Raw genomic sequence first — 11,811 nt, 5'->3', positions numbered from 1 at the left:
GAAATCTGGGAGATATTCACCGAAGCATAAGTCAGCTAGTGCTCGATAGAAATAGTCATGTCAATTTTCATTTCCAGAAAAACTGCACTCCCATAGAGATAACACGTAAACTGGTCAAATTCGACAAGGTTACTTTCAATCCATTTTTATGAAGTCATGCTGTCATTCAATCAAAATTGTTTTATTACGTAACTGATAGAGCATTAAATAAGCTACAGGATACTGAAATCTGGGTGAAAATTGGCCAAGGATAAGTGAGATACGCTCGAGTAAACTTGAAATTTGATGACGTCATTTTGAAAATTTACTTTTTTTACTTTATTAAGAAATTTGACATCTTTTGATCATTTTGCCAGCATTGCCATTCCATGAAATGACATGCACAACTCATCAGCTTTCAAAATATGTAGAGTAAATGGGGGGTCATCGTCCATCCTGACGAGTAAAATCGGATTTAAAATTGGTGGTTTTTTGACATAGTTGCACTGTATATCGCCATTGACGCGCGCGCGGAATTTCAACTTTAACGGGCCCGTATGACGTCATATTGAGTCGGATTGACTTGAAACTTGGTAGATATATTCCTTGACATTTCATACATTGGATCCGCGCAAAAAAACGGGGAATTTCTATTGTATATGAGCTGTGCGTGCGTATATGTGCGCGCACGTGCGCGTCCGTCAATTTTTTTTTTTGAAATACTTGAAATGACCTGAAACGTGTGCAAAACAATTTTGAGGTTGATTGGAGCATGTTAAAATTTCAACGCGCGCGTACGCGCTCGTTTAATATGAACGTGAGTACATTTTATGAAATATATCAATAGAACTTGACTTGAACTATATGATATATAAATTTCATTGACAAATTCCATTCCGTTAATGAGATATATATGTAAACGTGATTTTAGATAATGACGTCATAATGACGTCACGGTTGACTGATCACAATGATGCATTAGATCTGTCGTCCTTATGACATGATACATACATGGTATGAGTTTGAATGTGATAGGCGAAGGACTTTTTGAGTTAACCTCTGCACAACATTTGAGGAGATATAAAGAAAGAATCAGTACAGATACATAAGGTGATCCGAGAGGATACTCGGATCACCTAATGAAGCTAAGCTTTTATTATTTCAGCCGAGTTTTTCGACGTGTTTTTGACGTCGTATGAAAAAACAGAGGACCTATTACGATAGCGCAAAGTCTCAGCTACAACATATTAAAATCTGGAAGAAATTCACCAAAGGGTGGGTGAGCTAGTGCTCGATAAAGACAATCATGTCAATTTTCACATCTAGAAAAATTTCCTCCCGTAGAGATAACACGTCATAACGAAGATAAAGAAGGAAGTACATATGACCTTTGACCCCACTTTACAGAGACAAGATGGCATCTGAGCAAAAAGTGGTTATTTTGTGAAATGATCCTTGTAACATGGTCTTTACGTGTTCAAAATATGGGAAAGATAGGACCGGTATTCACCAAGATACAGGATGAAACATTTATGACCTTTGACCCTAATTTACATACCCAAGATGGCGTCTGATCAAGTAGTTGTTATTTTATGAAATAATGTACGTGACATGAACTAAGCATGTGCAAAATATGGTGTTGATAGAGTATGTTTTTCTTGAGTTATTGCAAAGAAAGTTGCAGAAAGAAAGAGATATTTTAATACATAGAAGATAAGCTTTAATTTCAACCAAGTTTATTGACGTGATCCCGACATGGTATGAAAAAACGAAAGGCACATTACCGATAGCCCAAGGTCTCAGCTACAACATATTGAAATCTGGGAGATATTCACCGAAGCATAAGTCAGCTAGTGCTCGATAGAAATAGTCATGTCAATTTTCATTTCCAGAAAAACTGCACTCCCATAGAGATAACACGTAAACTGGTCAAATTCGACAAGGTTACTTTCAATCCATTTTTATGAAGTCATGCTGTCATTCAATCAAAATTGTTTTATTACGTAACTGATAGAGCATTAAATAAGCTACAGGATACTGAAATCTGGGTGAAAATTGGCCAAGGATAAGTGAGATACGCTCGAGTAAACTTGAAATTTGATGACGTCATTTTGAAAATTTACTTTTTTTACTTTATTAAGAAATTTGACATCTTTTGATCATTTTGCCAGCATTGCCATTCCATGAAATGACATGCACAACTCATCAGCTTTCAAAATATGTAGAGTAAATGGGGGGTCATCGTCCATCCTGACGAGTAAAATCGGATTTAAAATTGGTGGTTTTTTGACATAGTTGCACTGTATATCGCCATTGACGCGCGCGCGGAATTTCAACTTTAACGGGCCCGTATGACGTCATATTGAGTCGGATTGACTTGAAACTTGGTAGATATATTCCTTGACATTTCATACATTGGATCCGCGCAAAAAAACGGGGAATTTCTATTGTATATGAGCTGTGCGTGCGTATATGTGCGCGCACGTGCGCGTCCGTCAATTTTTTTTTGAAATACTTTAAATGACCTGAAACGTGTGCAAAACAATTTTGAGGTTGATTGGAGCATGTTAAAATTTCAACGCGCGCGTACGCGCTCGTTTAATATGAACGTGAGTACATTTTATGAAATATATCAATAGAACTTGACTTGAACTATATGATATATAAATTTCATTGACAAATTCCATTCCGTTAATGAGATATATATGTAAACGTGATTTTAGATAATGACGTCATAATGACGTCACGGTTGACTGATCACAATGATGCATTAGATCTGTCGTCCTTATGACATGATACATACATGGTATGAGTTTGAATGTGATAGGCGAAGGACTTTTTGAGTTAACCTCTGCACAACATTTGAGGAGATATAAAGAAAGAATCAGTACAGATACATAAGGTGATCCGAGAGGATACTCGGATCACCTAATGAAGCTAAGCTTTTATTATTTCAGCCGAGTTTTTCGACGTGTTTTTGACGTCGTATGAAAACACAGAGGACCTATTACGATAGCGCAAAGTCTCAGCTACAACATATTAAAATCTGGGAGAAATTCACCAAAGGGTGGGTGAGCTAGTGCTCGATAAAGACAATCATGTCAATTTTCACATCTAGAAAAATTTCCTCCCGTAGAGATAACACGTCATAACGAAGATAAAGAAGGAAGTACATATGACCTTTGACCCCACTTTACAGAGACAAGATGGCATCTGAGCAAAAAGTGGTTATTTTGTGAAATGATCCTTGTAACATGGTCTTTACGTGTTCAAAATATGGGAAAGATAGGACCGGTATTCACCAAGATACAGGATGAAACATTTATGACCTTTGACCCTAATTTACATACCCAAGATGGCGTCTGATCAAGTAGTTGTTATTTTATGAAATAATGTACGTGACATGAACTAAGCATGTGCAAAATATGGTGTTGATAGAGTATGTTTTTCTTGAGTTATTGCAAAGAAAGTTGCAGAAAGAAAGAGATATTTTAATACATAGAAGATAAGCTTTAATTTCAACCAAGTTTATTGACGTGATCCCGACATGGTATGAAAAAACGAAAGGCACATTACCGATAGCCCAAGGTCTCAGCTACAACATATTGAAATCTGGGAGATATTCACCGAAGCATAAGTCAGCTAGTGCTCGATAGAAATAGTCATGTCAATTTTCATTTCCAGAAAAACTGCACTCCCATAGAGATAACACGTAAACTGGTCAAATTCGACAAGGTTACTTTCAATCCATTTTTATGAAGTCATGCTGTCATTCAATCAAAATTGTTTTATTACGTAACTGATAGAGCATTAAATAAGCTACAGGATACTGAAATCTGGGTGAAAATTGGCCAAGGATAAGTGAGATACGCTCGAGTAAACTTGAAATTTGATGACGTCATTTTGAAAATTTACTTTTTTTACTTTATTAAGAAATTTGACATCTTTTGATCATTTTGCCAGCATTGCCATTCCATGAAATGACATGCACAACTCATCAGCTTTCAAAATATGTAGAGTAAATGGGGGGTCATCGTCCATCCTGACGAGTAAAATCGGATTTAAAATTGGTGGTTTTTTGACATAGTTGCACTGTATATCGCCATTGACGCGCGCGCGGAATTTCAACTTTAACGGGCCCGTATGACGTCATATTGAGTCGGATTGACTTGAAACTTGGTAGATATATTCCTTGACATTTCATACATTGGATCCGCGCAAAAAAACGGGGAATTTCTATTGTATATGAGCTGTGCGTGCGTATATGTGCGCGCACGTGCGCGTCCGTCAGTTTTTTTTTGAAATACTTTAAATGACCTGAAACGTGTGCAAAACAATTTTGAGGTTGATTGGAGCATGTTAAAATTTCAACGCGCGCGTACGCGCTCGTTTAATATGAACGTGAGTACATTTTATGAAATATATCAATAGAACTTGACTTGAACTATATGATATATAAATTTCATTGACAAATTCCATTCCGTTAATGAGATATATATGTAAACGTGATTTTAGATAATGACGTCATAATGACGTCACGGTTGACTGATCACAATGATGCATTAGATCTGTCGTCCTTATGACATGATACATACATGGTATGAGTTTGAATGTGATAGGCGAAGGACTTTTTGAGTTAACCTCTGCACAACATTTGAGGAGATATAAAGAAAGAATCAGTACAGATACATAAGGTGATCCGAGAGGATACTCGGATCACCTAATGAAGCTAAGCTTTTATTATTTCAGCCGAGTTTTTCGACGTGTTTTTGACGTCGTATGAAAAAACAGAGGACCTATTACGATAGCGCAAAGTCTCAGCTACAACATATTAAAATCTGGGAGAAATTCACCAAAGGGTGGGTGAGCTAGTGCTCGATAAAGACAATCATGTCAATTTTCACATCTAGAAAAATTTCCTCCCGTAGAGATAACACGTCATAACGAAGATAAAGAAGGAAGTACATATGACCTTTGACCCCACTTTACAGAGACAAGATGGCATCTGAGCAAAAAGTGGTTATTTTGTGAAATGATCCTTGTAACATGGTCTTTACGTGTTCAAAATATGGGAAAGATAGGACCGGTATTCACCAAGATACAGGATGAAACATTTATGACCTTTGACCCTAATTTACATACCCAAGATGGCGTCTGATCAAGTAGTTGTTATTTTATGAAATAATGTACGTGACATGAACTAAGCATGTGCAAAATATGGTGTTGATAGAGTATGTTTTTCTTGAGTTATTGCAAAGAAAGTTGCAGAAAGAAAGAGATATTTTAATACATAGAAGATAAGCTTTAATTTCGACCAAGTTTATTGACGTGATCCCGACATGGTATGAAAAAACGAAAGGCACATTACCGATAGCCCAAGGTCTCAGCTACAACATATTGAAATCTGGGAGATATTCACCGAAGCATAAGTCAGCTAGTGCTCGATAGAAATAGTCATGTCAATTTTCATTTCCAGAAAAACTGCACTCCCATAGAGATAACACGTAAACTGGTCAAATTCGACAAGGTTACTTTCAATCCATTTTTATGAAGTCATGCTGTCATTCAATCAAAATTGTTTTATTACGTAACTGATAGAGCATTAAATAAGCTACAGGATACTGAAATCTGGGTGAAAATTGGCCAAGGATAAGTGAGATACGCTCGAGTAAACTTGAAATTTGATGACGTCATTTTGAAAATTTACTTTTTTTACTTTATTAAGAAATTTGACATCTTTTGATCATTTTGCCAGCATTGCCATTCCATGAAATGACATGCACAACTCATCAGCTTTCAAAATATGTAGAGTAAATGGGGGGTCATCGTCCATCCTGACGAGTAAAATCGGATTTAAAATTGGTGGTTTTTTGACATAGTTGCACTGTATATCGCCATTGACGCGCGCGCGGAATTTCAACTTTAACGGGCCCGTATGACGTCATATTGAGTCGGATTGACTTGAAACTTGGTAGATATATTCCTTGACATTTCATACATTGGATCCGCGCAAAAAAACGGGGAATTTCTATTGTATATGAGCTGTGCGTGCGTATATGTGCGCGCACGTGCGCGTCCGTCAATTTTTTTTGAAATACTTTAAATGACCTGAAACGTGTGCAAAACAATTTTGAGGTTGATTGGAGCATGTTAAAATTTCAACGCGCGCGTACGCGCTCGTTTAATATGAACGTGAGTACATTTTATGAAATATATCAATAGAACTTGACTTGAACTATATGATATATAAATTTCATTGACAAATTCCATTCCGTTAATGAGATATATATGTAAACGTGATTTTAGATAATGACGTCATAATGACGTCACGGTTGACTGATCACAATGATGCATTAGATCTGTCGTCCTTATGACATGATACATACATGGTATGAGTTTGAATGTGATAGGCGAAGGACTTTTTGAGTTAACCTCTGCACAACATTTGAGGAGATATAAAGAAAGAATCAGTACAGATACATAAGGTGATCCGAGAGGATACTCGGATCACCTAATGAAGCTAAGCTTTTATTATTTCAGCCGAGTTTTTCGACGTGTTTTTGACGTCGTATGAAAACACAGAGGACCTATTACGATAGCGCAAAGTCTCAGCTACAACATATTAAAATCTGGGAGAAATTCACCAAAGGGTGGGTGAGCTAGTGCTCGATAAAGACAATCATGTCAATTTTCACATCTAGAAAAATTTCCTCCCGTAGAGATAACACGTCATAACGAAGATAAAGAAGGAAGTACATATGACCTTTGACCCCACTTTACAGAGACAAGATGGCATCTGAGCAAAAAGTGGTTATTTTGTGAAATGATCCTTGTAACATGGTCTTTACGTGTTCAAAATATGGGAAAGATAGGACCGGTATTCACCAAGATACAGGATGAAACATTTATGACCTTTGACCCTAATTTACATACCCAAGATGGCGTCTGATCAAGTAGTTGTTATTTTATGAAATAATGTACGTGACATGAACTAAGCATGTGCAAAATATGGTGTTGATAGAGTATGTTTTTCTTGAGTTATTGCAAAGAAAGTTGCAGAAAGAAAGAGATATTTTAATACATAGAAGATAAGCTTTAATTTCAACCAAGTTTATTGACGTGATCCCGACATGGTATGAAAAAACGAAAGGCACATTACCGATAGCCCAAGGTCTCAGCTACAACATATTGAAATCTGGGAGATATTCACCGAAGCATAAGTCAGCTAGTGCTCGATAGAAATAGTCATGTCAATTTTCATTTCCAGAAAAACTGCACTCCCATAGAGATAACACGTAAACTGGTCAAATTCGACAAGGTTACTTTCAATCCATTTTTATGAAGTCATGCTGTCATTCAATCAAAATTGTTTTATTACGTAACTGATAGAGCATTAAATAAGCTACAGGATACTGAAATCTGGGTGAAAATTGGCCAAGGATAAGTGAGATACGCTCGAGTAAACTTGAAATTTGATGACGTCATTTTGAAAATTTACTTTTTTTACTTTATTAAGAAATTTGACATCTTTTGATCATTTTGCCAGCATTGCCATTCCATGAAATGACATGCACAACTCATCAGCTTTCAAAATATGTAGAGTAAATGGGGGGTCATCGTCCATCCTGACGAGTAAAATCGGATTTAAAATTGGTGGTTTTTTGACATAGTTGCACTGTATATCGCCATTGACGCGCGCGCGGAATTTCAACTTTAACGGGCCCGTATGACGTCATATTGAGTCGGATTGACTTGAAACTTGGTAGATATATTCCTTGACATTTCATACATTGGATCCGCGCAAAAAAACGGGGAATTTCTATTGTATATGAGCTGTGCGTGCGTATATGTGCGCGCACGTGCGCGTCCGTCAATTTTTTTTTTGAAATACTTTAAATGACCTGAAACGTGTGCAAAACAATTTTGAGGTTGATTGGAGCATGTTAAAATTTCAACGCGCGCGTACGCGCTCGTTTAATATGAACGTGAGTACATTTTATGAAATATATCAATAGAACTTGACTTGAACTATATGATATATAAATTTCATTGACAAATTCCATTCCGTTAATGAGATATATATGTAAACGTGATTTTAGATAATGACGTCATAATGACGTCACGGTTGACTGATCACAATGATGCATTAGATCTGTCGTCCTTATGACATGATACATACATGGTATGAGTTTGAATGTGATAGGCGAAGGACTTTTTGAGTTAACCTCTGCACAACATTTGAGGAGATATAAAGAAAGAATCAGTACAGATACATAAGGTGATCCGAGAGGATACTCGGATCACCTAATGAAGCTAAGCTTTTATTATTTCAGCCGAGTTTTTCGACGTGTTTTTGACGTCGTATGAAAAAACAGAGGACCTATTACGATAGCGCAAAGTCTCAGCTACAACATATTAAAATCTGGGAGAAATTCACCAAAGGGTGGGTGAGCTAGTGCTCGATAAAGACAATCATGTCAATTTTCACATCTAGAAAAATTTCCTCCCGTAGAGATAACACGTCATAACGAAGATAAAGAAGGAAGTACATATGACCTTTGACCCCACTTTACAGAGACAAGATGGCATCTGAGCAAAAAGTGGTTATTTTGTGAAATGATCCTTGTAACATGGTCTTTACGTGTTCAAAATATGGGAAAGATAGGACCGGTATTCACCAAGATACAGGATGAAACATTTATGACCTTTGACCCTAATTTACATACCCAAGATGGCGTCTGATCAAGTAGTTGTTATTTTATGAAATAATGTACGTGACATGAACTAAGCATGTGCAAAATATGGTGTTGATAGAGTATGTTTTTCTTGAGTTATTGCAAAGAAAGTTGCAGAAAGAAAGAGATATTTTAATACATAGAAGATAAGCTTTAATTTCAACCAAGTTTATTGACGTGATCCCGACATGGTATGAAAAAACGAAAGGCACATTACCGATAGCCCAAGGTCTCAGCTACAACATATTGAAATCTGGGAGATATTCACCGAAGCATAAGTCAGCTAGTGCTCGATAGAAATAGTCATGTCAATTTTCATTTCCAGAAAAACTGCACTCCCATAGAGATAACACGTAAACTGGTCAAATTCGACAAGGTTACTTTCAATCCATTTTTATGAAGTCATGCTGTCATTCAATCAAAATTGTTTTATTACGTAACTGATAGAGCATTAAATAAGCTACAGGATACTGAAATCTGGGTGAAAATTGGCCAAGGATAAGTGAGATACGCTCGAGTAAACTTGAAATTTGATGACGTCATTTTGAAAATTTACTTTTTTTACTTTATTAAGAAATTTGACATCTTTTGATCATTTTGCCAGCATTGCCATTCCATGAAATGACATGCACAACTCATCAGCTTTCAAAATATGTAGAGTAAATGGGGGGTCATCGTCCATCCTGACGAGTAAAATCGGATTTAAAATTGGTGGTTTTTTGACATAGTTGCACTGTATATCGCCATTGACGCGCGCGCGGAATTTCAACTTTAACGGGCCCGTATGACGTCATATTGAGTCGGATTGACTTGAAACTTGGTAGATATATTCCTTGACATTTCATACATTGGATCCGCGCAAAAAAACGGGGAATTTCTATTGTATATGAGCTGTGCGTGCGTATATGTGCGCGCACGTGCGCGTCCGTCAATTTTTTTTTTGAAATACTTTAAATGACCTGAAACGTGTGCAAAACAATTTTGAGGTTGATTGGAGCATGTTAAAATTTCAACGCGCGCGTACGCGCTCGTTTAATATGAACGTGAGTACATTTTATGAAATATATCAATAGAACTTGACTTGAACTATATGATATATAAATTTCATTGACAAATTCCATTCCGTTAATGAGATATATATGTAAACGTGATTTTAGATAATGACGTCATAATGACGTCACGGTTGACTGATCACAATGATGCATTAGATCTGTCGTCCTTATGACATGATACATACATGGTATGAGTTTGAATGTGATAGGCGAAGGACTTTTTGAGTTAACCTCTGCACAACATTTGAGGAGATATAAAGAAAGAATCAGTACAGATACATAAGGTGATCCGAGAGGATACTCGGATCACCTAATGAAGCTAAGCTTTTATTATTTCAGCCGAGTTTTTCGACGTGTTTTTGACGTCGTATGAAAAAACAGAGGACCTATTACGATAGCGCAAAGTCTCAGCTACAACATATTAAAATCTGGGAGAAATTCACCAAAGGGTGGGTGAGCTAGTGCTCGATAAAGACAATCATGTCAATTTTCACATCTAGAAAAATTTCCTCCCGTAGAGATAACACGTCATAACGAAGATAAAGAAGGAAGTACATATGACCTTTGACCCCACTTTACAGAGACAAGATGGCATCTGAGCAAAAAGTGGTTATTTTGTGAAATGATCCTTGTAACATGGTCTTTACGTGTTCAAAATATGGGAAAGATAGGACCGGTATTCACCAAGATACAGGATGAAACATTTATGACCTTTGACCCTAATTTACATACCCAAGATGGCGTCTGATCAAGTAGTTGTTATTTTATGAAATAATGTACGTGACATGAACTAAGCATGTGCAAAATATGGTGTTGATAGAGTATGTTTTTCTTGAGTTATTGCAAAGAAAGTTGCAGAAAGAAAGAGATATTTTAATACATAGAAGATAAGCTTTAATTTCAACCAAGTTTATTGACGTGATCCCGACATGGTATGAAAAAACGAAAGGCACATTACCGATAGCCCAAGGTCTCAGCTACAACATATTGAAATCTGGGAGATATTCACCGAAGCATAAGTCAGCTAGTGCTCGATAGAAATAGTCATGTCAATTTTCATTTCCAGAAAAACTGCACTCCCATAGAGATAACACGTAAACTGGTCAAATTCGACAAGGTTACTTTCAATCCATTTTTATGAAGTCATGCTGTCATTCAATCAAAATTGTTTTATTACGTAACTGATAGAGCATTAAATAAGCTACAGGATACTGAAATCTGGGTGAAAATTGGCCAAGGATAAGTGAGATACGCTCGAGTAAACTTGAAATTTGATGACGTCATTTTGAAAATTTACTTTTTTTACTTTATTAAGAAATTTGACATCTTTTGATCATTTTGCCAGCATTGCCATTCCATGAAATGACATGCACAACTCATCAGCTTTCAAAATATGTAGAGTAAATGGGGGGTCATCGTCCATCCTGACGAGTAAAATCGGATTTAAAATTGGTGGTTTTTTGACATAGTTGCACTGTATATCGCCATTGACGCGCGCGCGGAATTTCAACTTTAACGGGCCCGTATGACGTCATATTGAGTCGGATTGACTTGAAACTTGGTAGATATATTCCTTGACATTTCATACATTGGATCCGCGCAAAAAAACGGGGAATTTCTATTGTATATGAGCTGTGCGTGCGTATATGTGCGCGCACGTGCGCGTCCGTCAATTTTTTTTGAAATACTTTAAATGACCTGAAACGTGTGCAAAACAATTTTGAGGTTGATTGGAGCATGTTAAAATTTCAACGCGCGCGTACGCGCTCGTTTAATATGAACGTGAGTACATTTTATGAAATATATCAATAGAACTTGACTTGAACTATATGATATATAAATTTCATTGACAAATTCCATTCCGTTAATGAGATATATATGTAAACGTGATTTTAGATAATGACGTCATAATGACGTCACGGTTGACTAATCACAATGATGCATTAGATCTGTCGTCCTTATGACATGATACATACATGGTATGAGTTTGAATGTGATAGGCGAAGGACTTTTTGAGTTAACCTCTGCACAACATTTGAGGAGAT

The sequence above is a fragment of the Diadema setosum genome, chromosome 4, assembly GCF_964275005.1.
Source record: "Diadema setosum chromosome 4, eeDiaSeto1, whole genome shotgun sequence".
Lineage (NCBI taxonomy): Eukaryota > Metazoa > Echinodermata > Echinoidea > Diadematoida > Diadematidae > Diadema > Diadema setosum.
This window is presented reverse-complemented; position numbering follows the sequence as displayed.